Raw genomic sequence first — 11,396 nt, 5'->3', positions numbered from 1 at the left:
AAGGGCTTCTAGGGCTTCAAAAGAGTAAATGATTAGTACTGATAGGAATGAGAGTTGTGACCCTTCAAACAATATTGTAGTGAATGGTAAAATGAACCCCCCGTCCGAAACATATTTTGCTCATGCTACCATGGAAACAGAGCATTATATACATTGCATACCTATTTCATATAACCACAACTATATTTGTCTTGAAGATACATATATGTACAGGAAAATATAGATTGTGTCTTGTTTTACCTTCGGTTGGGGTTGCTCCTATTTTAGCGGCCTTTTGAAGAATGTCCACTGGACTATTACATCCGCGACCGTATGCAAAAAAAGTTGGACAGTTTAGCGGGTATAACTTACATGAAATTAAACCAACTATTGCTTATACTTGCTGGGGTTGTCAGTCTAGCAGGGAAAGTTATTATGCAATGATGTCGTATTGGTCATTCTAGATGTACTCATAAGTACCTGTTGCAAGGTGAGGATCCTCCAATCTGTATCCCTTGTGATGAATAATCACTGTCAAGCATGTACTGTTTGACCGTATTGATTTGTTCAATACACGGGATCAATATATCAGTGTGAAGACAATGAAGGATCTTTTAAACCAGGTCAGTTATCATTCAATAATTGTTTGTTTAAAATAAATAAATTGTTTGAAACGTTTTCATGAATATGTTTTGTAAATAGATAAATAGCACAATCGCACAAGACCCAATGGTCCTTAGTATGGCGATCTACCTTCAGTTGTTGACGATCTGTAGCTTGTTTCATATGTTGTATTTTCTGTAGTTTTAGATGTGTATTCTGGTTTTAATCTGTACCGGTGATTTTGGTTGTTTTTAATGTAGTTTGTCAGCATGTTTTTATGTTCACGGTTTATCTGTCATGCATGTATAACTTGTTTTAGTCACTATATGGTTGAAATGCTGACGATGTGACTTGAAATCTTAACGCAATCACTTATGATAGTTGGCACCTGTAGGTCAGAATACTCTCACCTATTTACGAACACTTAATAGTATAGTCATTACGCAGTCTGAATCGTTCAACCGACTCTGCTTTTGGCAGAGCTTTCATTTGCACATGGAAGGGATTTGCAACTGTTTTTATAAACTAATTTAGTCATGGTACTGCCTGAAATACATCATTTCAAGACCAGCACCTATCGCCTTGAATCTCAGTTGGAGCGTCACAAAGGTGTCATCAAACAGTATAGTGTTTTGGTGAAGAATGTGAAACAGACTCAGATCCAGGAATTTGAAAACATCTGCTCTTGACACTCGTTTGTTCGATCCTTACATCGCACAGTTAAGACACTTAATCCTTCAAAGGACATAAGGCCGTATTTGTCCCTTTGCCATTGGTTATATGCAAAACAATGGCAATATATCCGTGCACAGAAAATATCTCACAGAAAAGCCAACATTTTGCAATATACATGAAACAGTTACATCTGGTGGCGATAGAGATATCTTGATTATGGAAGTGGTACAGCCAGTCATAGTAGTCCTGTCAGATGCCCATTTTACAGATAAATAAAAATCGAAATCGATGCTGTTGTTTCTGAAGGGCGCAATAGCAACTACATACCTGCCAATTGATGGCTTGGTGACAATATTAATAACTTAACACGAAGTAAGTTGCACCATTTATTTGGATGGCTGGAGAAGGATCTACATGTCTGTCAGAATAGCTGCTTCTGGGTGAGTCTAGCCTCCTGCAATAGATAAGCGTTTATGTATTGTATACAAAACCTCGAAAACAAACGCAGTAAAGTTAATAGTTTACTGTCATCATCGGTGTTGTCTTTGTCAAGGTGTCTGCGTTCAGTCACAATTAGATAAAACTCGATGGAAGACGTGAAGAAAGTTTAAAGGTTATCATCAATGTATGTCATACTGGTGTTGTAAACTGTGTTTGCATACACTTTCATCGCCTTTTCGTGACATAAACGTTGACCTTGGCCGTTTCGTGACTACACAAAGTAGTCCACGAGATAACACGGTCTCTCATCATTCGTCTTTGTGCAAAACGTTAACCGTGACACTGGAATTCCAGCAAACTCTATAAACCGTCGAAAAGCTTAATACGGCTGAAGCTCAGAAATAGTGTGTGGTGTGTGTGTGTGTGTGTGTGTGTGTGTGTGTTTTGTGTTTGTGTGTGTGTGTGTTTGTGTGTGTGTGTGTGTGATATGCCATGAGCATCGTTCCACGTAGTTGAGATTCGTCATGTGATATCAACCGAGGTAGCAAGACTGACTACGCGAACGGCACATGTTACTTATAGGCACAGATTCCTCGCGACTCACACTTTTACTCGAAGAAAAATGCATGTGAATGTCCATATCAATGTCAATATCCTCATCTACACGAGCATCCACTGTACGCTCAGCACCATAGATAGGTAGACAGACAGGCAGACAGACAGACAGACAGACAGACAGACAGACAGACAGACAGACAGACAGACAGACAGACAGACAGACAGACAGACGAACAGATTGATCTTCTTTTGGAAGGGGGTAGCATATGACCATGGCAACATATGTCTTACATATTTCAGGTGGATATAATATTTTATGTACTGATGATAGTAATAACCCTTTGTCTCTCTTACCTGACACCTGTCCCCGTCAACGTCAGCCATGCCATCTGTTCCACCTCGACCTTGACCGTCTGGGCCATTTCGATCTCCTTGACCGTCTTTTCCGAACCCATCGCCTTGACCGTCTCTTCCGTTTCCATCCTCGAGGCCGTTTGTTCCCGTTCGGCCGTCCCGATCGTGACCACCTGTTCCAAGTGGAAGCTGCAGGAGAAAATATTTAGTTGTGAACACTGCAATCAGCAATATCCCAGCTGTATGTAGATGGCATGTAGCAATCCAGTTTGGACCAGACAAATTCGTGATTGACATGATAAGCACCGAACCAAGTGATTGAAGAGTGATACACTTGCATGCAATCACTAGGTAAGTAATCCTTACCGCCAGATTCATTTAATCACTGCTTACGAAAAGCACGGGATACTCGGACCTATAATTGCATACAAAAAAACCCAAGGATTTTATTCTAAATGTATTGGTACTGATATGAATTTTGCATGATAGAAACAATGTTCCTGTTAACATACTTACGACATTCATCAGGAAAATCGATCGTTTTGAAACATTGTTACGAGTAAAATCGTAAGCTGTATCAATTAAAGGCTGTTGCCAGTATGTCGAGTGCTATCAAGAAGTGATGCATACTTTAAATTCGTGGTTAGGCAAATATGGAATCAACAGCTGTTTCACTTTCATTTACATGTACCTGACTACACCATTTGCTTTTCTTTTCTCAGAAAAGCTATGTCCAGTTGGTTTCTGACTGAAAAAAAAAACAGCACAGGGTACTGTTTTATCGACATATTTATACTACAGATTTACCGAGTCTTTTTCTGCAAAGCTTAACATTTTTTGGCAAACAAGCTGAAGGACGTTGCTGAGAAATGTTAATGAACAACTGCCAGGCTTCAGTTAAGTAATCACATATGCTTCCGATACTGGCAGATTCCAGTCAAGAGGTTGACTCTGAACTCTTGAGACGGCTCCATAGTCATATAAAACGACCTGTTGAGGCTACTGTTCTCATCTCATTTAATGTAAAGTTGGTCGGGCAACAGGTAGATTGGGTCCGAGGTGAGGTGAGGTGAAATTGGGTTTAACGTCGTGCTTGAGAATATTTCGCTCATATGACGACGTGCATGCGTGTGTATGTGTATCTGCGGCTGCTTGTACTAGCCCAGACTTAAGCTGGTTTTATAGTGCTGGATCACTGAGATACCATGCCGCAGTGATGCATGAATACCCCACTCAGACACATTATACTGACTCCGAGCCGACCAGTCCTTGTTGTACCCAATAATGCTGAGCGCCAGACCAACAAGTACCATATTTTAACGTCTTTTGGTATGACGCGGCCGGGGATCGAACCGCGACCTTCCGCTCTCCGGGCGGACGCTCTAACCACTACACCACGGGGGCGGTCCCCATGTCCGAGACTGCGTTATTGTCCCAGGCCCACAGGTGGTAGAGCAAGTTCCATTATCAGCCCATTCGGTCCACCCACTGATAACTGAGGCGAAGGGACCAAGGGCACAATCAAACAGACATGGATGCAGAGTATGAAACTGAACAGTTGCAGATAGGTCATGCACTCAGAATAGGAAAATGTGATTAATTCATAACACAGATATATATTTCATTTACTGTGTCTGCGCAAAACAAACCATGCCGTACTCCGTCGCTCGTCTATAGGAGAAACCATAGACGTTGTTCACTCCTTGACGTGTATCAGGTGAACACACGTACACAGTGTGACATAGTTGCATTACACATCGAAATATTTACTCACTAAACGGTTCTTTCTACTAACCTGGACAGGAACAAAGCTCACACTCCACTGTTCTCGTCTCATTTGATGTAAAGTCGGTTGGGCAACAGGTAGATTGGGTACAGTTCCGTGTCCGAGACTGCATCAGTGATCCAGATCCACAGGTTGTAGAGCAAGTTCCATTATCAGCCCATTCGGTCCACTCACTGATAACTGAGGCGAAGGGACCAAGGGCACAATCAAACAGACATGGATGCAGAGTATGAAACTGAACAGCTGCAGATAGGTCATGCACTCAGAATAGGAAAATGTGATTGGTTGATAACACTGGTTATATCTCATTATTATATCAAATCGTTACCTTTTTCAAAATGTACGAATTATACAAATTGCATGCCGAGTGTCTTACGACTATATACCATTCTTCAGTATATCTATTAATTAGGTACGTAAGTCACAAAATTAAAGTCGACATGTTGAGGCACTATTTTTTTTGCATCAAACGCCTTTACCCGTTTTACTAAGTATACGCGATTTCCCTACTTACCTGGACATGGAGAATTACTACAAATGACGGTTCTCGTCTCCACTGGTGTAAACTCAGCTGGGCAGGCACCAGTACAGTTCCGTGTCCGAGACTGCATCAGTAACCCAGATCCACAGGTTGTAGAGCAGGTTCCATCATCAGCCCATTCGGACCACTGTGGGATAGCTACCAAATATACCATATTGTAGTGTGTAGTGTACTTCTATTTTCTTATGCTCGCAGGCATGGGAACCTTTATATAACTAGACACTCTTGAACTTGAAAGAAACTGTAAATATCTAAAAATATTTTCCATTTCAAATAATGAAATCTGTAGCTGGATAAGATGTGGGTTTTTTCTGTTCCTGACAAGAAATTTATCAAAAGTGAGTGGACAAAGTACCAAACTAATATCTGAAGATATTTGCCCTGGTTGGATTTCGGTTTAGAATTAGCCACAGCAACCTATATGCCAGAGAAGGCTAAGTGGAACACTCTGATCCAGATCAGTGACTGCTGGCTACCTTTCTTCACATCAATCACAGGCTTGTGTGGCCAAATCGTTTGCATAAAAACCGGAAAAAATACAAATGCCCAAAAATCTGCAAATAGCAAAAGGCACAACTTTGGGATCTGTATCCCATATCTGCTAAGTTTTGTTGAAAGGTTTTCGAGTTGGGCTCAGGAAACGAAGTCCAACCGTCCCTTTTGAGACTTAGTACAAATCGTTTCTATGGAAATGTTCGAGGGGAAAAAATGCCAAAAAGTCTGCAAATAGCAAAAGGCACACTTTGTGATCTGCCTCAAATATCTACCAAGGTTAATTGGTAGATATTGAGCGATATTTGAGTTATGTTCCGGAAATGAAATCCATCCCTTTCTGAGACTAAGTCCAAATTGTTTCCATGGAAACCGAGAAAAATACAAAAATGACAAAAATCTGTAAATAGTAAAAGGCACCACTTTAGGTTCTGTCTGATAAATATGTTACAGTCAATGTCTACAATCAGGCAATGTGTACAATGACTGAAATAACCAGTCAATGTGAACATTGCCTGATTCACTCACTCATTGCGCACATAGTCTAAAATTTCCAGGCATTGTGTACATTGCCTGATTACACTATGACTTCAGGTTTGTAAGATACTTCAATAAAAGCACACTTACAAAAATCATAAAATATCACTTATCTGTTTACATTTTGTTTAAAATTTATCTAATAACTCTATTTCCTTTAAAAACAATGTATTATGTGATAATTAACATTATATAAAAATCCTTAATTGTTTTGACATTGAAATATTTATCCTTCGTGATGGAAAGACCGCTACATTACACAAGCTGAGACACAATAAAACAATAATTCTGCAACTGAAGGAACATTACACTAAATTGAATATAGTGTATAGTGTATATAGTTGTATCAGAACCTCTCACAATTTCAAAAAACCACAATTTATATCTTAGAAGAAACATTTTATTTGTCATTTCTCCACGACGTACAGTCATGTTTCCTGCAAAACGAAGAAGCCCTCCCTAAATCTTCGGGAGTTACTATGCTCATATTTCACTACACCAACCCATCTTCCCGCGACAAGGGAACTAACTAACCACAAACGACCAGACCCATTTTCCACCCTTTCAGAACAATGTTGTAATTTCGTGTCATTTCGTTCCGTTCCGTCTATGTTATTGCCACCTCTCATATCAAGTGTGTTTGCTTGAAACGAAATGACAGCGCCTATTCAATACGATTTGGTGATGACTGTGGTTGAGCTTAGCATAGGTGTATAACTGGGACATTCCAGCAAGTTTGAGAGTCACCTTTACTGAAAACAAACTGACCAGTCAACCCTTCTCCATTTGTTTAGAGCACTAATCCTTTGCAAACTCGATTATGGCTCCATCGTCTATGGTGGAACCTTAAATGTTTTGATTCTTTCCACCATCAAGGCCTCAGGCTTTACCTCGGATCTTTCAGGACATCGCCTATTGACAGTTTGTACATGGAAGCAGATGAGCTGTCGCTTAAGCAACGTCGTGTAAATCATTACAATATGTCATCCTATAGATTTGTATTTCATGTTACACTGGTTATTGTCCCACTAGATAAGCAGTGGAAATAGAAAAAAATACACCATTTGCTAAGCTTTAACGTGCCTTAATTCATTTCAAGCGCATAAAATGAATGTTACAATGCTGCAATAAGCATAAAGAAGTTGTCTCCCTTGTATCATTCTCAGCGGTGTTTTGTAATGTTTGAGCCCCTGGCTAAACGTGTTCTATAAACACGTACAATACACCAGGATTTTGTATCAGTCTCAGCGGTGTTTTGTCGTGTTTGAGCCCCTGGCTAAACGTGTTCTATAAACACGTAACATACATCAGTATTTTGTATCAGTCTCAGCGGTGTTTTGTAATGTTTGAGCCCCTGGCTAAACGTGTTCTATAAACACGTACCATACACCAGGATTTTAACTAAGTTTATTTCATACTCTCATACTGACTGGTTTGATTAATATCAAAATTCCCGAAAATGTTTGTAATTAGTGGACTTTTTTTTGTACATTGACTTTGTACGAACAAAAAGGGAAATAAAAAAAATTACTGGAAAATGCCCGCAAGATCAGCAATTGTGGAAGCTTGACTTATACAGTCATTTAGTCCGCATGGTCATCCTTCATGTCTGGTGAGCAGTTTAAGGAATGGGGAAATAAAATGTCCATGAACAATTTTCTCAGTTGTGAGGAGTGGGTGATTTGCGCATTTAGAAATGTCATGGCAGGGAACACCAGAAATGGGCTTCCGAACTATACCAATGTGCAAAATGGTACCAGGGGCTTTGGCGTGACGAGTGAACGCTTTAACCACTAGGCTTCCATACCGAAAGAGAGTTACACCCTTCTTGAAAACAAACTTACGATGGACGAATACCGCTTTCGTGTTTTCCCGCAAAGACTACCTATAAATACGGCGGGATCAAATATATATTTATATATATGTCATTTGCCCAGTGCCATTTGTCAGTTGCTTAGAATTAGTCAAGGCAACCTGTGTGTGAGGCAACTAAGAGGATTTTGTTTCCAGGATCAGTAACAGTTGGTTACCTGCCTTCACATCACAGGCTTGTATGGTCCAAATTAGGTAATTTCCGCATGTAGTAAGGATGGTCGTCAACACCAGTGCTAAAAGTGTACCCTTGTTTATACAAAGCTACCCCGAATATTTATTTATGTTCTACCCAAGGTGACAAATAAGGTCAGGTTTGGTAGATACTTTAATAAACAGCACACTTACAAACATCATTATCAATGATGTTGACAGACACAAATGTCTGGCAGGTTTCTTGACCAAACAGGGAAATGTGGAACAGTTCAGTATCTTCCTGCAGCTGCAAATACAAGGACACTATTTGGTCGTGAATCATAAACGCATGGTACATTCTATCGTCCGAACCGTATAAAGAACTCTGTCTTCACAAGAGTTTATGAATATGAAAATGGTTTTGTCATTTTTGTTAGGAAGATTAGCATCAGGTCCTTACCGTATCGTCATTGATTGGAATTGAGAGATTCGCCTGTGTCACACCATCAGGAAACGTGAGTATTCCGTTTTTGCTCCCGAGTATGTCCTCGGCTTCTGTTGTTACGTCAATTATGGTGTAACTGGCTGTAATGGTTCCACTTGAACCTTCTTTTCGACGCAAGGGGACAATGAGTGGTCCCATGTCCTCATTCACATTGATACCAAAAATATCCATAAAACATATTTCACCAGCTGAAACGAAAACGTAGTACACTCAATTATATGTTTCAAGGATTTCTGTTTCACGTGGTTATATCATGTAGCCATTGGGTGCACCTAAAAATAACTATGTTTGAAACATGGTGTCGTCTCTATACACTGTAACTTGCTGGCTGTCAGTTGCCATTCGGCTTGTGTGCTGCAATGAGCATAAAGGAGTTGTCTCCCTTGTATCATTCTCAGTGGTGTTTTGTAGTGTTTGAGCCCCTGGCTAAACGTGCTCTATAAACACGTAACGTACACCAGGATTTTGTATCAGTCTAGCGGTGTTTTGTCGTGTTTGAGCACCTGACTAAACGTGCTCTATAAACACGTAACATACACCAGGATTTTGTATCAGTCTCAGCGGTGTTTTGTCGTGTTTGAGCACCTGGCTAGACGTGTTCTATAAACACGTAACGTACACCAGGATTTTAACTCACTCACTGAAAAACATTTACTTTTGGTCGTCGTTGTCTAAAAGAAATCTATATATATCACGTCAGTGTGATGTCTACAAGGCAGCCATATTGCCATACGGAATCGATACCTAAGTGCCACGTCAACAGCTTATACACCTTACATGTCTATACATCAAATGGCAAGACCGATTCATCTACATTACGGTTTCGGCAATGTACACTTCATTTCTGAACACGCAGGACCTATCTATGGTCTATATACATTAAAAAGAGCTGGTAAACTACAATGAACGTATCACCTAATTCTGGGGATAAATATGTTAATGTTGTCGAGTCCCTTGGTGGGATACAAACAGACTTAAGGTTATCCATTGCTTGAAAGGGGAATTTAACTGCAAACTTTATGCAAATGATATGCAAATGCGGTTAGAACTGAATAAACTTACGTTGAATTACTGCCTGCACGTTGGGGATAAGAAGAAACGCACAGGCTGACAAGACAGTTGCAATGGACATTTCTGAAATGTACAAAGACACGAAAATCAGGTACATTTGTTACATGTTACGAACGTTGTTCACCTAAAGGTCCCACGGGTACATATGTGGCGGACATCACGAGCAATGCTTTCATCCCAACACGATGGCAAGCATGCAACGAGTGCGTGAGTTTAGTTTTACGCCTCACTCAGCAATATTCCAGCTATATGGCGGCGGTCTGTAAATAATCGAGTCTGGACCACACAATCCAGTGAACAACAGCATGAGCATCGATCTGCGCAATTGGGATACGATGACATGTGTCAACCAAGTCAGCGAGCCTTACCACCCGATCCCGTTAGTCGCCTCAAACGACAAGCATGGGTTACTGAAAATCAGTTCTAACCCGGATCCTCACGGGTTCATACAACGAAGTCAGCATAATCCTTCTCTGCACAAGGCTAATTTATTGGGGTCACTTTACAATACACGTGCTCCTTTTCTCACTTGATATAGACAGGTTTGGATAAATTCAAAACCTAAAGGCTTCTCACTCCAGCATAGCGCTGAATGGATTTCTTTATAATCAAAATGTTCTATGATTACACAATGCCATTTAGAAAGTGGTCAAATGTACCACACGTCATATTTGGGATTACACTTTCTTAGTAAAGTACAGATTCTAGTACTTTTGTTTGGTTGAGTCCCATCTGGGATTCGAACCCACACACTCAGAGTCAGGCACCTAATCGCCAGCACACACAAAGTCAGCAGCCTAACCCGCTCTGTTACTAGAATCTGTACTTTACTGAGAAAGTGTAATCCCAAATATAACGTACGTTACAAAATGCTAGTACCACTGCCACCGAAAACGTATGATCTCTGAGTGAACGAGTGAGTGGGTTGTTATTTATCAACACATCGTCAATATTTCAGTCATATCTTGACGAGATCAATTAATTATTGTATTAAAGAACTATAAAATTAGAAATTAAAAGCCTGTTGACGAAGAACAGTAAAACTACCAGTGTATGACAGATATAAAAGTAAAAGTAAAATGTTATTATAAAACGATATTTCTAAAGAGAACAATGCAATATAAAAACAGGCTATAGACTGCCAACAACTGAAGGTAGATCACCATACTAGGGACCATGGGGACCTACAATAAAGGACAAGGTATGATAAGGGTGGTTTTTGGCCCACAAACAGAATTGGCTGAACACATGTTATTTGTTTAGAGACAAGATTGCTTTGCATAAAAATGCTATTTTTTAGATGATCCGAGGCGTAATTTCAATGCAGAGGGGCCCAAAATGGGTTTTATCAGTTCCCATGAAGAATAACAAGAAGTCTGAAATATCAGTGTGCCATAATGACTTAGTTACAACTACCATTTTATTTACATACAAATAACATCAGTTTTACAACAGGTATTCATGATGAAAAACATGTCAACATCAATCACAAGGTTTTAACTTAAAGGGGCCCAATTAGGGTTGCAATACATTGTGGACAGTAATTCAATTACATGCCAGTTGTTTACCAAAACACTCATTATTCACAACTTTCTTTGCAAATATAAACTATAGGTCAATTTTACAACATGTACTAATGATAACCAATCACGTCGCACTAAAATCACAGGGGCCCGTTTTGGGTCTAATTACATTTTGGGCATAGCTTGATTTTAACAAAGTGTTAAAAGTCAGTATTTACAACTAGTTTTAGCAAATATACAGTAAACATCTCATTCACAACATGTTATTACAATTACCAGTCATGTTGCAATAAAAATCAATAGTCTTGACCTCAAAAGGGCCCA

At 39.8% G+C, this 11,396-nt stretch overlaps 2 long non-coding RNA genes across 2 annotated transcripts; one reads left to right on the top strand and one right to left on the bottom strand.

Annotated features, from left to right (window-relative positions):
* Positions 1-4,411: 4,411 nt before the first annotated feature.
* On the bottom strand, positions 4,412-8,281 carry LOC124268779. Its single transcript, XR_006896351.1, has 3 exons — positions 8,187-8,281; positions 4,911-5,075; positions 4,412-4,576 (listed from the first exon to the last, which is right to left on the bottom strand). It is a non-coding gene; the product is annotated as an uncharacterized LOC124268779 (long non-coding RNA).
* On the top strand, positions 5,452-5,804 carry LOC124268771. The gene is made up of 2 exons (XR_006896350.1): positions 5,452-5,555; positions 5,721-5,804. It is a non-coding gene; the product is annotated as an uncharacterized LOC124268771 (long non-coding RNA).
* Positions 8,282-11,396: the final 3,115 nt, after the last annotated feature.

Source organism: Haliotis rubra, unplaced genomic scaffold (assembly GCF_003918875.1).
Source record: "Haliotis rubra isolate DU_JTF1 unplaced genomic scaffold, ASM391887v1 Scf101, whole genome shotgun sequence".
NCBI classification, from domain to species: Eukaryota; Metazoa; Mollusca; class Gastropoda; order Lepetellida; family Haliotidae; genus Haliotis; species Haliotis rubra.
This window is presented reverse-complemented; position numbering and strand designations above follow the sequence as displayed.